This window comes from Pseudophryne corroboree, chromosome 4 (genome assembly GCF_028390025.1).
Source record: "Pseudophryne corroboree isolate aPseCor3 chromosome 4, aPseCor3.hap2, whole genome shotgun sequence".
In the NCBI taxonomy this organism is placed as follows: Eukaryota; Metazoa; Chordata; class Amphibia; order Anura; family Myobatrachidae; genus Pseudophryne; species Pseudophryne corroboree.
In genome coordinates this window covers 271,041,918-271,058,802 of record NC_086447.1, presented here as the reverse complement: position 1 = coordinate 271,058,802, position 16,885 = coordinate 271,041,918, and the positions used below count along the sequence as shown (strand labels likewise).

At 45.8% G+C, this 16,885-nt stretch overlaps 1 protein-coding gene across 2 annotated transcripts in view; it reads right to left on the bottom strand.

Annotated features, from left to right (window-relative positions):
- Positions 1–16,885, bottom strand: part of LEKR1 (leucine, glutamate and lysine rich 1) — a 267,560-nt gene that overhangs the window by 46,320 nt on the left and 204,355 nt on the right. The window lies entirely within an intron of this gene.

Sequence of the window (16,885 nt, the reverse complement as noted above, 5' to 3'; positions counted from 1 at the left end):
AGGCTCATTGCCCAGGGGTTACATGCTTGTTGTCATCGGGTAGGTGCACAGTGCGCCAGCGCTCCTGGAATCCGCACTTCTGGGTAGCGTGCTGCGCTCCCCTGACAGATGCTAGAGGTGAAATAGTACCTCTAGAGTCTGTCTCCTCCAAGGTGGCGGCCATTTTTGGAGGGATGCAGGGTCTCTGTCCATGCAGACAGAAACCCTGTGCCCTGCGGCTCCAGCGGTGGGCTGGTGGTAAGGCGTACCGGCACCATATTTCTGGTGGTATGCCGTACCACCCTACAGCATTGGAAGAAATTAATCTGAATGAGGGAAAAGTATGAAATAAGTGCACTAAATCTGTGGAACCGTAAAAATAGGATTTTAATTACCTAACGGTAAATCCTTTTCTCGTAGTCCGTAGAGGATACTGTGAATCCATTTAGTACCATGGGGTATAGACGGGTCCACTAGGAGCCATGGGCAATTAAAGAAATTGATAGTGTGTGCTGGTTCCTCCCTCTATGCCCCTCCTACCAGACTCAGTCTAGGAAACTGTGCCCGAGGAGACGGACATACTTTGAGAGAAGGATAGATAAGGAATGTGGTGAGATTATGAGCCAGCACACACAGGACCAGAGGAAAGCCATGCTAACCAAACTCGAAACAGGAACAGCAACAGCTGAACAAACCAGAATACTTAACCAAGGAACAGTGCAGGAAGAACGAAGCACCGGGCGGGCGCCCAGTATCCCCTACGGACTACGAGAAAAGGATTTACCGGTAGGTAATTAAAATTCTATTTTCTCTTACGTCATAGGGGATACTGGGAATCCATTTAGTACCATGGGGAAGTACCAAAGCTTCCAAACCGGGTGGGAGAGTGCTGAGGTTCCTGCAGAACTGATTGACCAAACTGAAGATCCTCAGAGGCCAAAGTACCGAACTTGTAAAATGTAGCAAACGTGTTCGAACCTGACCAAGTAGCTGCTCGGCAGTGTGACGGTCTTCCATGTAAGGTACTTTACGTCAACCTGTAATGGTTCAAACCAGTCCAATTGGAGGAACTGCAGAACCAAAATGAGATCCCAAGGTGCCGTGGGAGGCACAAATGGAGGTTGGATGTGCAGAACACATTTCAAGTACATCTGGCCCTCAGGGAGAGAAGCCAATTGTTTTTGAAAGAAAATAGGGCCGAAATCTGGACTTTAATGGAGCCTAGACGTAGGCCCACATCCCCTCCCGACTGCAGAAAAAGCAGGAAACGTCCCAGATGAAATTCCACAGCTGAATATTGTCTGCTTTCACACCAAGAGACATTGGGGGTCATTCCAAGTTGATCGCTTGCTAGCAGTTTTAGCAACCGTGCAAACGCTATGCCACCGCCCACTGGGAGTGTATTTTAGCTTAGCAGAAGTGCAAACGGTTGTATTGCATGGCAACTACAAAAAATAATTGTGTAGTTTCAGAGTAGCTCAAAACCTACTCAGCGCTTGCGATCACTTCAGACTATTCTGTTCCGGATTTGACGTCACAAACCCGCCCAGCCACGCCTACGTGAAAATGTCAGTTGCCACCCAGAAACGTCCACTTCATGTCAATCACTCTGCAGCAAGCAGTGCGACTGAAATGCATCACTAGACCCTGTGCAAAACTACAGTTCATTGTGCCTGTACGTCGCGCGTGCGCATTGCTCCGCATGCGCAGAACTCCCATTTTTTTAGCCTGATCGCTGCGCTGCGAACAAATGCAGCTAGCGATCAACTCGGAATGACCCCCATACTTCTTCCATATACGCAGTGGTCGAAGTGGAAATTTTTAAGTGGGGGTATGCAAAAGTCAAGGACGCAATTATGCGTGCGCCTAAGGCGCGCATGCTCCAGAAAAGGGGACGCGGTCACCCAAAAAGGGGCACGAAATTCACATTGTAGCACACTGAATGAGCCAAAATTGTGACAGCAGGGACAGCCAGAGTGACGACAGGGAGAGAGAGAGTGACGACAGGGAGAGAGTGACGACAGGAAGAGAGAGAGTGACGACAGGGAGAGAGAGTGACGACAGGGAGAGATAGTGACAGCAGGGAGAGTGACGACAGTGACGACAGGGAGAGAGTGACGACAGGGAGAGAGAGTTACGACAGTGACGACAGGGAGAGAGTGACGACAGGGAGAGAGAGTGACGACAGGGAGAGAGAGTGACGACAGTGAAGACAGAGAGAGAGTGACGACAGGGAGAGAGAGTGACAACAGTGACGACAGGGAGAGAGAGTGACAACAGTGACGACAGGGAGAGAGAGTAACGACAGTGACGACAGGGAGAGAGAGTGACGACAGGGAGAGAGAGTGATGACAGTGACAACAGGGAGAGAGAGTGACGACAGGGAGAGAGAGTGAAGACAGTGAGAGAGTGACGACAGTGACGGCAGGGAGAGAGAGTGACGACAGTGATGACAGGGAGAGAGAGTGATGACAGGGAGAGAGAGTGACGACAGTGACGACAGGTAGAGAGAGTGACGGCAGGGAGAGTGACGACAGTGATGACAGGGAGAGAGAGTGACGACAGGGAGAGAGAGTGACGGCAGGGAGAGTGACGACGGAGAGAGAGTGATGGCAGTGACGACAGGGAGAGAGTGACGACAGGGAGAGGGAGTGACGACAGGGAGAGGGAGTGACGACAGGGAGAGAGAGTGACGACAGTGACGACAGGGAGAGAGAGTGACGACAGTGAGGACAGGGAGAGTGACGACAGTGAGGACAGGGAGAGAGAGTGACGACAGTGAGGACAGGGAGAGTGACGACAGGGAGAGAGGTGACAGCAGGGGAACATTACCTCATTTGTTGCTGGTGGCTGGCAGCGGTGAGCGGTGGTGGCGGCGGGCGGCTGGTGGCGAGCGGCTGGTGACGAGCGGCGTGCGGTGGGTGGCGTCGGGCGGCTGTGAGCTGATACAGCGCTCTACACAGCCGCCGGCCGCCGCGCAGGGACAGGGAGCACAATGTGCAGCAAGATGCCATTTCCCTCGCCTCCTGCTGCACTTTCAGTGCACTTCCGGGTCAGTGGAAGAAGTGGCGGTATACCATACCGCCGTATACCTCCGCACTTCGACCACTGCATATACAGTGGTAATGTTTAGACATTACCTCCTTCCTGGCTTGGATCATAGTCGGGATGACCTTGTCAGAAATCCCTCTCTTGGCTACAATCAGCCGTTCAACTTCCATACCGTTAAGCGTAGCCACGGATAGATGAACGGGCACTGTTGCAGAAGATCCTCACGAAGAGGTAGAGGCCACGGATCTTCGATCAGCATCTCGGGAAGACCCACATACCAGGCCCTTGTAGGCCAGTCCGGAGTAATGAGGATTGCTTGAACCTTTTCCTTTTTTATTCTTTTGGTATACCCACAGAGTTGTCAGGGCATCTACCGCCACTGCTTGTGGGTCTCTCAACCTGGAACAATACTGCTTGAGCTTTTTGTTGAGTCGAGAGGCCATCATGTCGATCTATGGATATCCCCACCGACATGTCAACCACTGGAACACCTCCGGGTGAAGGCCCCAATCCCTCGGGTGCAGGTCGTGTCTGCTGAGGAAGTCTGCTTCCCAGTTGTCTACTCCCGGAATGAAGACCGCTGACAATGCCACGGCGTGTTTTTCCACCCAGAGGAGAATTATTGACACCTCTGACATTGCTGCTCTGCTTTTCGTTCCGGCCTGTCGGTTTATGTACGTTACCGTCGTCACATTGTCCAACTGGACTTGAATGGCCTGATTCCGAAGTAGAGATGAGGACTGCAGGAGGGTGCGGTAGATATCCCGGAGTTCCAGAATGTTTATTGGAAGGACAACTTTCTTACAACTGCACCCCCTGGGTGACTGCTCCCCAACCTCTGAGGCATGCATCTGTGGTTAGCAGAATCCAATTCTGAATCCCGAACCTCCGACGAGGTGTGAAGTCTGTAACCACCACAGAATGAAGGGAGATCCTGGCTCTTGGTGACAGACGGATTCTCTGGTGCATGTGAAGATGCGATCCGGACCATTTGTCCAATAGATCTAGCTGGAAGGCATGAAACCTTCCGTACTGAAGCGCCTCGTAAGAGGCCATCATTTTCCCCAGAAGGTGAATACACAGATGCATCAAGATCCAGGTTGGCTTCAGGACAGCCCGAACCATTGACTGGATTACCATAGCCTTTTCTAAGGGAAGGAACACTCTCTGATACTCTGTGTCCAGTATCATTCCCAGGAAAGGAAGCCTCTGTGTCGGTTCCAGGTGAGATTTTGGTAGGTTCAGAATCCACCCGTGATCCAGGAGTAGTCTGGTTGAGAGGCCAGTGCAGTCCAACAACCACTCCCTGGACGGTGCCTTTATCAGAAGATTGTCCAGGTACAGAATTATGTTCACTCACTGTTTGCGGAGTAGAAGCATCATCTCTGCCATCACTTTGGTGAACACTCTCGGTGCCATGGAGAGACCAAATGGCAAGGCCTGGAACTGGTAGTGACAGTCCTGCAGTGCAAACCGTAGATAAGCCTGATGAGGTGGCCAGATCGGAATGTGAAGGTACGCATCCTTGATATCCAGAGACACTAGGAATTCCCCCTCCACCAGACCTGAGATCACCGCTCTCAGAGACTCCATCTTGAATTTGAACACTCGTAAGTACAGATTCAACGACTTCAGGTTCAGAATCGGCCTCACCGAACAGTCTACGAACAAGTTGGAATAGTACCCCTTGTTTTGCAGATGAGGTGGAACTGAGAAAATTACCTGGGTCCGTACCAGTTTTTGAATGGCGTCCTGTAAAGTTATACTTGCCTCTTCTGAAACTGGTAAGCCTGATTTGAAGAATCTGTGAGACGGGAGCTCCTGGAACTCCAGTCTGTAGCCCAGGGAAATAAGATCTATGACCCAGGGATCCTGGCACGATGTTGTCCAGATGTGACGTGACTGAAGAATTTTAGCCGGGCTCCCACCTGCTAGTCTTCCAGGTATCTCGGTCCACCGTCATGCTGAAGGTTTTTAGGACGCAGAGCTTGAGCCCTGTTCCTGTGAACCGGCAGTTGCTGGTTTGCGTGGCTGACCTCTAGTGGCAGTAGAAGAACCTCTGGGCTTGCCCCTAAACTTCGCAGTCCGAAAGGACTGTAAATTGGGTCCTCAGTAGGCCTTCCTAGCTGGGTTAGCTGCAGAAGGAAGGAATGTGGACTTACCCGCAGTAGCTTTGGAGATCCATTTGTCTAGTTCATCCGCAAATAAGGCCTCGCCTGGGAAAGGTAGGCCTTCCACGCCTTTCCTGGAGTCTGCATCCGCAGTCCACTGGCGTAGCCATAGACCACTGCATGCTGACACTGCCATAGCTGTAGTGTGTGCATTAAGCAAGCCTATTTCTTTTATGATTCCACCATAAAATTCGCAGAGTCCTGTATATGTTGCAGGAGCAAAATAATCTCCCCTTGAGGTAAGGTATCTAACCCCTCAATTAGGTTACCCGACCATTTAGCAATGGCACGCGTAATCCACCCGCATGCTATAGTGGGTCTCTGGGCCACCCCCGCAGCTGTATATAAAGATTTGAGCGTTTTCGGTCAGCCGCGTCTTTCAGGGAGGCTGCACCCAGGACAGGCAATATGACGCTGCGGCCCACCCCCCATTCGGTCCGGCCACGCCTGTGGCCGGACCGCGCCCCCTCCCGCCCATCTATCGCCTCTGCCTGTCAATCAGGCAGAGGCGATTGCTGTCCTGCTACGGCCTTTGGCCGTCCCGCATGCGCACTACGGCGCTGGCGCATGCGCAGCAGGTACCCGTTCGCTCTGCTGCGTTAAAACACAGCGAGCGAACGGGTTGGAATGACCCCCCGAGTCTAAAGGATCTATGTAGATTGATAGTGAGCAGTGCTTCCAGCAGAAAAACTTCTGCATTGACTCCCTGGTTCTTCAATAATCCAGCAGCAACCATATCCTCCAGCCAGTCCTGCCGAGATTTCCCTATGGCCATGAGCTACTTCTTTCCTGCTGTCCTGAGGGAAGGGTCCGGAATGATTTACCAGCAGACGGGATGCCAGCTGTCAGTATACCGGAATCCCGGCAGCAAGTCCCCTCGCGAGCTCGCTTCGCTTGCCACAGGTTATATTCCCACGCGGTTGGTGGCGTGGACCCACCACCCGAGTGTATATTCCAGGCGGCTGGCGGTATTTCGCCAGTCGGTATTTCACCGGCTGTCAGGATTCCGGCGTTGTTCTCCTGAACGCTGTCCCGCCGACAGACGGCATTTTAACTGCATCTCTGGGGGAAGTGGAGGCTGTCCCACCCATAGATCAGAGGCTCTTATATTCTGGAGCCTGATATGGTGCTTATCCCTGCCTTGTTGTGAATGCATAGACTGGGAATGCCTCATGGCTGAAACCTCTGTACAATGGAAGTAAACAAATACACAAACATTTGTGCAAAGCAAGTTTGCCAAGTGTCAGTCACTCAGTGTCTGCTTTGCAAGAGAAGCACATCCCTCTTAACATGGCCACCTGCTTCAGAGCGGTAAAATACAAGTTCTGTCATTATAGTAATCACCTCACTAATACACAGCTTTTAACAATTCATCAAAACAAAATGCAATTACTAAAATCATGACTTTCTTTTACTCATGTAGAGCAAAACATTTTGTTTCTTCTATAAGAAAAAACATAAAGGGTATTACTGACAGTATCTGGGGAGGACAAACACTCCATTAGTGATGAAAACTAAGGCGTAAGATACGCATGGAAGAATCTGTGAGTGGTTTACACAGAGTTACCGTAAAGATATTGTCTCACTAAAACAAAGTCGATATTCATGAGAGTGCAGGAAGTAAAGTATATCAGAACTACTCATTACTGACACGAGATGTGACTCAGTAATACGGTATATTACAGTCAATCCCAGCATTGGCACAGCTTACAAAATCTAAATATAGCATAAATATACCCCCTCCCTTGCACACATGAAGATCCGTGCATAAAGTCTGTCCAGCTATATACTGATGAAGAATAAAATGCATTGTTTTATTAAGCTATTATAATAGATGTCAGCCACCTCTAAAAAAAAAAAAAAATTAGCCTAAACACAAACACATTTTTAGCACTGTATGAATGTGATTGGAAAACACACTGTGACTTACTGTAGCTACACATTTTTAACTCTGTCCTAGTGAAAGAAACAGTTGTTTCCACGAACTGCTCCACATGTAAAACCTGCAATGTGAACCACAGTTAAAACTCTAACTTCAAAACCCTAATTGAAACCATATTGTATCTTCAATCGTCAAAAACTTGATTTCAGAAAATACTACTACTACTACTACTACTACTATTACATCTGCGACTACTATTGCTACTAACTACTACTGCTGCTACTACTAATACTCAGTGCTTAAAGTGGGCCTAGAGAGGTGGTGGAACTCACCGCCAAACCCACCCTGCCCCCTGCCGACACCTACTAAAAAAAGGACTGCCAGCGCAGCATTAAAAGGGGCGTGGTCCCAAAAGGGGCGTGACCACGCAATAGTATCCCCAGTTCAAATTATGGTGCACAGTAGCACAATCTTATTCACATTACACCATAGTAGTGTCCCTTATTCATGTTATGACACACAGTAGTGCTCCTTATACACAATGCCCACAGTAGTAGTGCCACTAATATACATAATGCCCACAGTAGTGCCCCTTATACAATGCCCACTGTATTGTTAGTGCCCCTTATGCAGAGCCCACAGTAGTGGTGCCCCTTATGCCCCAGGAATGATGCCCCTTATGCAATGCCCCCTGTAGTAGTGCCCCCATTATTAATGCTCCCTGTAGTAGTGCCCCTAGTGGTAATGCCCCCTGTAGTATTGTCCCCAGTAGTAGTGCCCCCTGTAGTACTGCCCAGTATTAATGCCACTTTGGTAGTACCCCTTACACACAAACCCCCCCACAATACTTACCTTAAGCTCCTGCATCTGACCACTGTCGTCTGTCTGCTCTGGCCACGTGCTCCTCGGAACTATGAGAGAGACACTGCGGGACTCAGGAGCCAGAGCTCAGGAAAGAACTCCTGCCTCCGGCAGCCGCTATGGGGAAGGAGCCGGGCACTCGCTGGTAACAAAATCTCAGTGGGCGCCCAGCATCTCCTTGGGTGCTGGGCAGACATTCTGAGTTAGGTAGGCCGGAGGACGCAGAACTCATTCCATCTCCAAATGGAACTGCCGGAATGCAGTTCCGACCCATTATGACTCACATTAACTCCTGCTGCTACTACTAACTACTGCTGCTGCTACTACCACTGCTGTTACTAATACTACTAATGCTGCTACTACTACTGCTGCTGATACTAATACAACCCTCATTGGACCTTTGAGAGCTAAAATCAGCCATGGTTAGACAGGGCCAAAACTAGGATTTTTGTCACTCGGGACAAGGCAGCTACTTGGCGCCCCCACCCCCATTCAGTAGTGAAACCTTAATCACATTACACCACACAGTAGTACGTCTTATTAACGTTATGCTACACAGAAGTGCCCCTTATTCACGTTACTCCACACAGTAATGTCTGTTATTTACATTACACCACGCTGTAGTACCTCTTATACAAATTTTAGCACACATTAGTAGTGCCCTTATACATATTATGCCACACATTATTAGTGCCCTTACACACTCTGCCACACTTTAGAGTTGCCAAATTATCTACAGAGACAGCAGCAGGTGGAAGGAGCTGGGTGCAGGTAGAGCAGCCAGCTGGAGTCCGTGGCTTCAGGCATCAGAGCAATCCCCCAGGGCCATCGGATGCTGAGGGCTGTCAAACAGTCACCCACTGCACACTGTAATGTATATTAGTAGCGGCACTTAACGGAATCTTAATGCCAGGAGCTTTGCACCATGACAATGCATTATATAGTAAATATGTTTGCTGGATACAGTAATCCATACTGCTAAAGTATCTGTGCAGTTCAAGCAGGAAGCCGCCCTGCAAAATGTTTGTCTGTCAACAGCTATCATTGTATTAGCAGTAGGACTTGACCCACGCTGGGTGCAAGAAAGCCATCAGATACAGACTTCCCTTCGTTGTGCTCAGAATAGCATGGAAATCAAGCTACAAGCCCACCACACTCCATGGTCGAAGGTGCTCAAAAATACCTTAATCCGCTTCTGCGCTTGCGCAGTATTCTAAAACTACAGCAATCTCAGAATCAGGCCCAATAAGTGTAGTTTTTATAGTTCCAAGTTCTGGTACACAAAAGGTAACAGTGGCAGTAGCAGAAAGTTAGGCAAGACATATAGTCAAGGACAGTTCCAAGATCCTGTCACACGGGGAGATGTATGAAGGAGTGAAAAGAGTGGAGAAGTGCGCCAGTGAAGACGCTGCCCAAGGCAACCAATCATCTTTGAAGTGACGTTTATCAAGTGCATTCTATGAAATTATACGTAGTAGCTGATTGGTTGCCATGGGCAAATTCTCCACTCTTCACTGCTTCATACACCTACCCCATAGTGTGGGCAATGCAATCACGAGGAGGTCAGTTAGAAACATGGTAAATAGCCATAGAAGTGGCCTGGTATACTGTAAGGACAAGAAATAGGCAAGGGTCAGGCCTTAGCAAGAGTCTGGTACACAATGCAGGTAATCCGTATAGGGAGAGTGTACAGTAACTGGAAAACACAAGAAAAAAAAATCTGTAAACAGGGGGACTTTGCCCACACAGCTAGCAACATGTCATCAATCACCTAACAAGGTGTGCTAGGTATGGCAATCTCATACAGTACATGGGGACGGTGATCAAACTTACAAAGGGATGCTGGAAATACCGTGCATGCAGGGTTCAATGACCAAGATGCCAGATAGCAGGAAAGGATTTGAGAAACACATGTGAAGTTCTGCTTAGCACCTCATCCTGTTACCTTCCCTTAAAAAGAACCTTTGAATGTCACACACATCTTGGCAGGTGCTATGGAGAGAATCAGTGAATGTACCTACAAATCTAGGAGGAAGAGAATCTTCAGACCGAGACTACCCACCTACAGCAAGAAAGCTGGGAGGTATGAAAATGTATTGCATCGCTCCAGAAATGAGGGCTATTGTCTAGCTCTGCTTCTATAGGCAATTTAATCTGTTATTCCAGTAAATCGTAGTAGTCAGTCGAGTGGAGTGATCCTAAAAAATTTAGCTGTTTTTTCATTTTTTATTTTTTGGGAGCATTTTTTTTCTGGGCAATTCAATGAGCCCCTATTTTTTGCATCCAAAAAATATATTTTTTTGGGTAACAACACATAGGGCGATATTCAGTTCTTTCCACCTCCTTACACACCCGCTCTGTTTCTGCTGATGGGTGCGGTATAATAATTTCAGCTCGCTACCCCCAGAGTAGCAAGGGCACCCAACCCTTTATGCAGCTTAACCTGATTATTATATGCGTGATATGCGCGATAACAGGGCTCACTTTAGAAAGGAGATTGGAAGTGATATATCATTTGAATACCACTCATAGAATCCATGATAAGTTCACAGACCTACGTTTTTTTGCAGTCACGATCGCATAAACGAGGTCATTATTGGGGATTTTTTTTATCAGAGCCTGCTGAGGTTCCAGAAAAAAATCCCCGATAAGTGCTGGCGGGGTCAGTGCTTCAGGGATAACTGAATATCCCTGGAGGGTCAATTAGCCCACAGATAATTGAATTCCCCTTTGAAGTTCTTATAAGTGTATTATAACCTTAATACATTTGTATTAAGCAATACAGTTTATAGAGCTGCTAATTTTTCTTGTTATGTGTGAATTTTTCAACACTTACTTTAGGACTGATTGATGGCAAAGACCAGATAACAAGCTAAGAAAATTATGGTTTAAGAATGTACCCAATTATCATTTCATGCTCAAGTATTCATTCTTGTCTATGGAACAAATTACAGTTCACCATAATATATGTATTGCTCACTCCACAAAGAAATAATCCAGACAAACCTGCAATGGGTTAACGCGAGCTGATCTATCTCAAATAAAGAACTAACAAATGCAGAAATAACTTGTTGACCATGATAAAAATTACAGAGCACACGGACGAGGCATGCAAATAACTACAGGCCAGAGGTTTGTACTCATGTGTTATACTCCAGCTGTAAACCAAGATACACTGTCTATCTCACGTCAGTTGCCATGGAGAGCTCTACATATTTACATTAAGAACCTCTGCTGTTCCTATAAAGTGTTGTCTGGAACGGCTAAACAATATAACTAGAGTATAAGATTTATTACCCTAGGCAATTGCTATAATGCTAGGTTGTAGTTGAGCAGTAATGTTCACCTTCAAGATTCCTTTGTACTCTATTCAGTTCACAGATGAGAATAATTATAAAACATAGCTTTATTTCCCCATATTAAAATATTTCTAAATGTTATTTTGACGGTAGAAGTAACAAAAGTTAAATATTTACAGAATACATCAGTGGGAAAATGTAATAGGGTCAGAGTTTGCGGCGGTCAGGGATTTCAGCCGAAATTGCAAGGCAAAACCAATTTTTTTGCCTTTGTAAATGATTGCCGCTTTAAAAATTCGTCCAATCTCGGCTGAAATACCAGACCTCGGCAAACTCGGACCTATTACATTTCCCCATATATTTTATGTCAGCCAGTGCGCTGCTTTACTAACAAAACAAAAAAAAGGTGATTTGTGGGAAGCTGTGCTCTAAATAGAATATTTAAAATAACCCTTTCATGCATAGATGACACTATAGTGTACAACTATTTTTAAGTCATTATCTCCTGTATAAACTCTCTTTTGACATCATTAGTGCATGGGGTCCTCTTCTTTAGACCTCTACCAAACTTAGAGGGTATGCCACCTAGTGTCAGTGTTTAGTTCCTATAAAAAAATATAAAGTCAAAATAAAATGGCTGAGAAAAGTTCACCAGCACAGAGTACTTCAGGGATTTCTGTTAAATATTTTTACTCAGAGACAGCAGAGCAGGTTAAAAAATAAATTCATGGATAATAACTTTTAGAGAATTATATAGAAGATATTTTCATCAAATACTCAATTTTTTTTTTACATTTGATGTAAAATAATATGTCCACTTCAGTGGATGTTATGCAATAATGAGATCCATACTACTGCGTGCAAGGCATATTCTGGCATATGTAGTACCCCAGAAAAATTGTATACCCCTTTAAGATATAAATGACAGATATTGCACCTGACATTTAATTTGGCAATCACAGCAGGGGTTAAGGGACGGACCAGAGTCGGGTCACATGTCCTGTTTATGAGGTGGCAGGATCTGATTGGACAGTAAAGCTGAGATCAAGAAGAGGGTGCAGAGTTGGAGAGAAGCCATTGTGGGGAGTAGGCATGCTTTGAGGAGTGGAGCAGGACAGCCGTGTTGTGAGAGCCGGGTGGTCACGCAAGGTAGTGGAGAGCAATGCTGCAGAGTCACGGCAGTAGGGTGCTTCCGCGAGTTGGAAAGAATTGGAAGAGCGGGCATGAGATTTTGTAGCCGGGGAGCGGACACCTCCAGGCCTGTGCAGGGGAGCGGATGCTGCTGCCATCTTTGAAGAGCTTAAACCCGCTGAAAAGTACAAGCGTGGGTGCAGAGTAACCTGAGAAGTTCGGAGTGAGTAACAAAGACTGTTGTTGTTGCGAACTGCAGGAGACAGCATGGAGAGGGGGTGCTGACAGGCCTATTACTGAGAACCATTCAGAATAACCCGTTTGAACACAGCGCTGAGCAGTTTAAAGACACTTATTCATTTGGATAATCAGTATAGAGATACTGATTCGTTTTGGATAGTAAATACAGAGACATTTGTTCCTTGTGATAATTATTATAGAGACCGTGATTGTTAGAAATTTCTAGACACATTTGCCACCCACATCCCTGTGCAAAATGAGAGAACAGTGACATTTTCTGCTCTGACCCAGAGAGTAAGGTGTTTGAACCCAGGATCAGTATTACTTCTAGAAAGTGCTTAACCCCTTGTGTAACAAGTACAGATTAAACCACAGTCCCATTGCAACACTGTGGCACCGTAGGATCTCCATCCCTTGTGCAACAAGTACAGATTAAACCACAGCCCCATTGCAATACTGTGGAACCATAGGACCCTTGAGCTCCACCATATATTGCCCATGAAGATTGTGATAATTTATTAAGGGACATTAGAGAAATAGTGATTGTTCTTTGTACAAATTATATTCGTAATTATTTTCTTAATTGTCTTTTTGCAACAGTAATAGACATGTATTTGTGATTAGACTGATTGAATTTTTTAATTATTGAGTTGTCCAGTGTATTGTGAGCTGTAGGTAAACGTTATTCTCATCATATCGTCTAAAGTGATTTTATTTTTTATAGTGATTGTCTTTTTCAATTGTTATTGTGATTATCTAATTTCTGCAGTGTATCCAATAATCACCTTCTATCCAGAATTCCTTGTGGCACAATAAAGAAAATTCCCTATAGAGACTGCTGTCCTTGAACTGCTTGGGTATCCTTCTGTCCTACCTCTCTGAAATCACATACAGCGAACAAGGTACAGGGAAAACATCTTAGAGAAAGGGTGCATCACATACCCACCAAACACCTTTGATACCTCTTCCAACCACATAGGCACCTGCCAACATCGGGGGGGTGTCACGAACCGGTCTCTCACCTTTGCGGGTTCTGGGGTTCATCCGTTGCCAGTGCGGTTGCTCGCGGTGCTGTGCGCCCGTGTGGGGACGTGGCGTGATCAGTGGCACAGGTAATGCAGAGTCTGGGAACTGGGAGTGTGGGGACCAAATGGCCTAAGGCACTGCAGTGTGTCTGCTGTATAGGAGGTGGCCATGTTGGAGACCAAATAGGTAATACAGAGCACTTGTGAAAACACCTGTGGGCAGGTGTAAGCCAATCCCGTGCTTGTGCTGCCTTTAAGTAGGCTGGGATTATGTTACTCTGGGCCAGTGCTTGGTTGTATCAACGCTGTGCTCTAGCTCTGAGCTCTCTCCGTGCATTCCTGTGTGATTCCCGTGGTCCAGATATCGCCTCCGTTCCCAGAGGTCCGTCTGCAGCCTTCACTGCTAAAAGATCCACCAGCTCCCCGCTGTGCTGGCAGTTAATTGCACACCTACTGGAAGCAGTTGGATTCCCAGAGTCTTGCATGAGGTTACCTTGTCTGCCTACCATACAAAGTTTGGAGGATTCCACTACCCTCAGCTGTTCGTTTGTTCTACTCAGCATTTAACCCATTCATCACCTGGTCATCTGCTACAGTTTCACAGTGATCTCCGGAATCTGCAAGTAACCCAATTCAGTACTTTTATTTTCTATGTTGCCATAACAAAGATAATTCTTCACAGCCTCTCAGTTAACTCTCAAAACTTCATTGCAAATCCTTACAGTTATTTCTTCATGTCTGCATTATCCAGTTAAACACATTCTACAGTTCTGCATCAAAGCTTATTTATATTTGGACAATTCAACATTTATTCATCAGCTTGTTTTGCATACGTTTCCATGAACATTTCTTTTATTTATTTTTGAGTTTTCGCTTGCATATTATTTCTGCCATTCCTGCAATACTTCAGTATAATATGATGATTAACAACTAGTCATTTAACTCTTTACTGAATTGTTATTTTTAATAAATATATGAAACGGAACTTTCTTCGTCCTCCCTGCTTTCTTCATACCCCAGCACCTACACCTGTGGTTGGTCCCGGGTTAACGGATTCACAAAAACATTTATATAACAAGTATATATTGGACAGGCGCGGAAATGAGTGGTTCCTCCTAGCTGCTGTAAATTGGAGATAGTCAATCTCCTATAGAATGGATGTGAAAAATGAAAATATATTACAGCGCTCAAATAACCTATGCTAATAATATGTAAATTTATTCATTTAAAACAAACTGATATAATAGATATCAATAAAATTTAAATACAAAATAAAAATGCTCATAGACCAACTTGTGGATGTATAGTGTGCTCTTTGGCAACAACCTTAGTAAAATGAAACACGGTCCATGTGATGATAGTAATTGGACACAATCTGATTTTTACCAGGACTGATACAGTCAATTACCCATCAGGTGTTCCGATGTATGGATCCGGATCTGGGTCTTTAATTTGTATAGATGGATTCTGGTTCACAGTCTGTTTGAATTGACACTTTAATGTCCAGCACGCTGTGTTCCTGTTAATAGATGAATCCTGAAGAAATTGTTTGTAAGACCAAACTGGAATCGGGATCCTGGTTCACCAATTGCATGAAGATGGGTATGTCCTGGGTCTGAAGTCCAACAGAGCTGGATTAGATGACATCCAATGGCCAAGAGCAGTATTCCCTGACGCGTTTCGCCGCTCCAGGCAGCTTTCTCAGAGGGTAATGAGTGTTCAGATTTTGCCCCTTTTTATAGGGGAAGTGATGTAATCAATCAATTAGCATAAATCATCAATTAAGATCAAACATCGAATTGCAAATCCCTGGTTTACAGCTCACCTGCCAACAGACTACTGGCTGGGATTTGCAGAATCCATCTATACAAATTAAAGACCCAGATCCGGATCCATACATCGGAACACCTGATGGGTAATTGACTGTATCAGTCCTGGTAAAAATCAGATTGTGTCCAATTACTATCATCACATGGACCGTGTTTCATTTTACTAAGGTTGTTGCCAAAGAGCACACTATACATCCACAAGTTGGTCTATGAGCATTTTTATTTTGTATTTAAATTGTATTGATATCTATTATATCAGTTTGTTTTAAATGAATAAATTTACATATTATTAGCATAGGTTATTTGAGCGCTGTAATATATTTTCAGGATTCACAAAAACACCCGGACCTGACAGTAAGCACTGGCCACATGGATCCGTCAAGTGACCAATTCGCAGGAGGCGGTGCTACGTCAAATATCCTTTCCCGTCTGGAAAACCAGGAGTCTATACAGACACAAATAGTTCAGTTTATGCAAACTATGGCAGACCGTTTGGAGATTCTTCATACAGCTATTAAAACGTCTCAAGTCCAGATTCCAACTCCGGTTGTCCTAGTTACCACTATAGCTTCTCCTGTGACGCTGCCTACGTCCCGCTTGCAGTTACCCTCTCCGAGTAAGTTTGACGGAACCCCAAAACTTTGCAGAGGATTCCTGAATCAATGCGAGATCCAGTTCGAACTGTTGTCCTCCAGTTTCCCATCAGCTTGTTCTAAAGTTGCATATATTATTGCCCTCCTCTCCGGTCAGGCTCTGGAGTGGGCATCACCATTATGGGAAAGAGGTGATCCTATCCTCTCTAATTACAAGGAGTTCGTATCATCCTTCCGGAGAATCTTTGACGAACCAGGCAGAACCACCTCAGCATCTTTGGAGATTCTCCGTCTACGTCAAGGTTTACGTCCTGTCAGTCAATATATTATTCAGTTTCGCACGTTGTCTTCAGAGTTAAATTGGAATGAGGAGGCCCTGATCGCCGCGTTTTGGAATGGACTTTCAGAGAAAATCAAGGATGATTTAATCATCCGGGATGTGCCTACTAAACTGGATGAATTGATTTCTCTCTGTAACAAACTTGACCTACGCTACAGAGAGCGATGTTTAGAGAAATCCAGGACAGAGCGATCCAGTCCACGTTATCATCCTAGGCCTCAACAAGATTCTTCATCACAGTCGCCGGTAACGACAGAAGAACCTATGCAGATTGGGCGCTCTCGCCTCACAGAGGAAGAACGACTTCGTCGTCGACAGGGTAACCTCTGCATGTACTGTGGGTCCTCCGAACATTTAGTTAAATTCTGCAAACTCCAGCCGGGAAACTCTCGCTCCTAGCTTATTCAAGGGAGGTTAAGCTAGGAGTTACTTTAGAATCATGTTCTGGGAAAGAGCCGACCTTGTCTATTCAATTAGAAGTTCC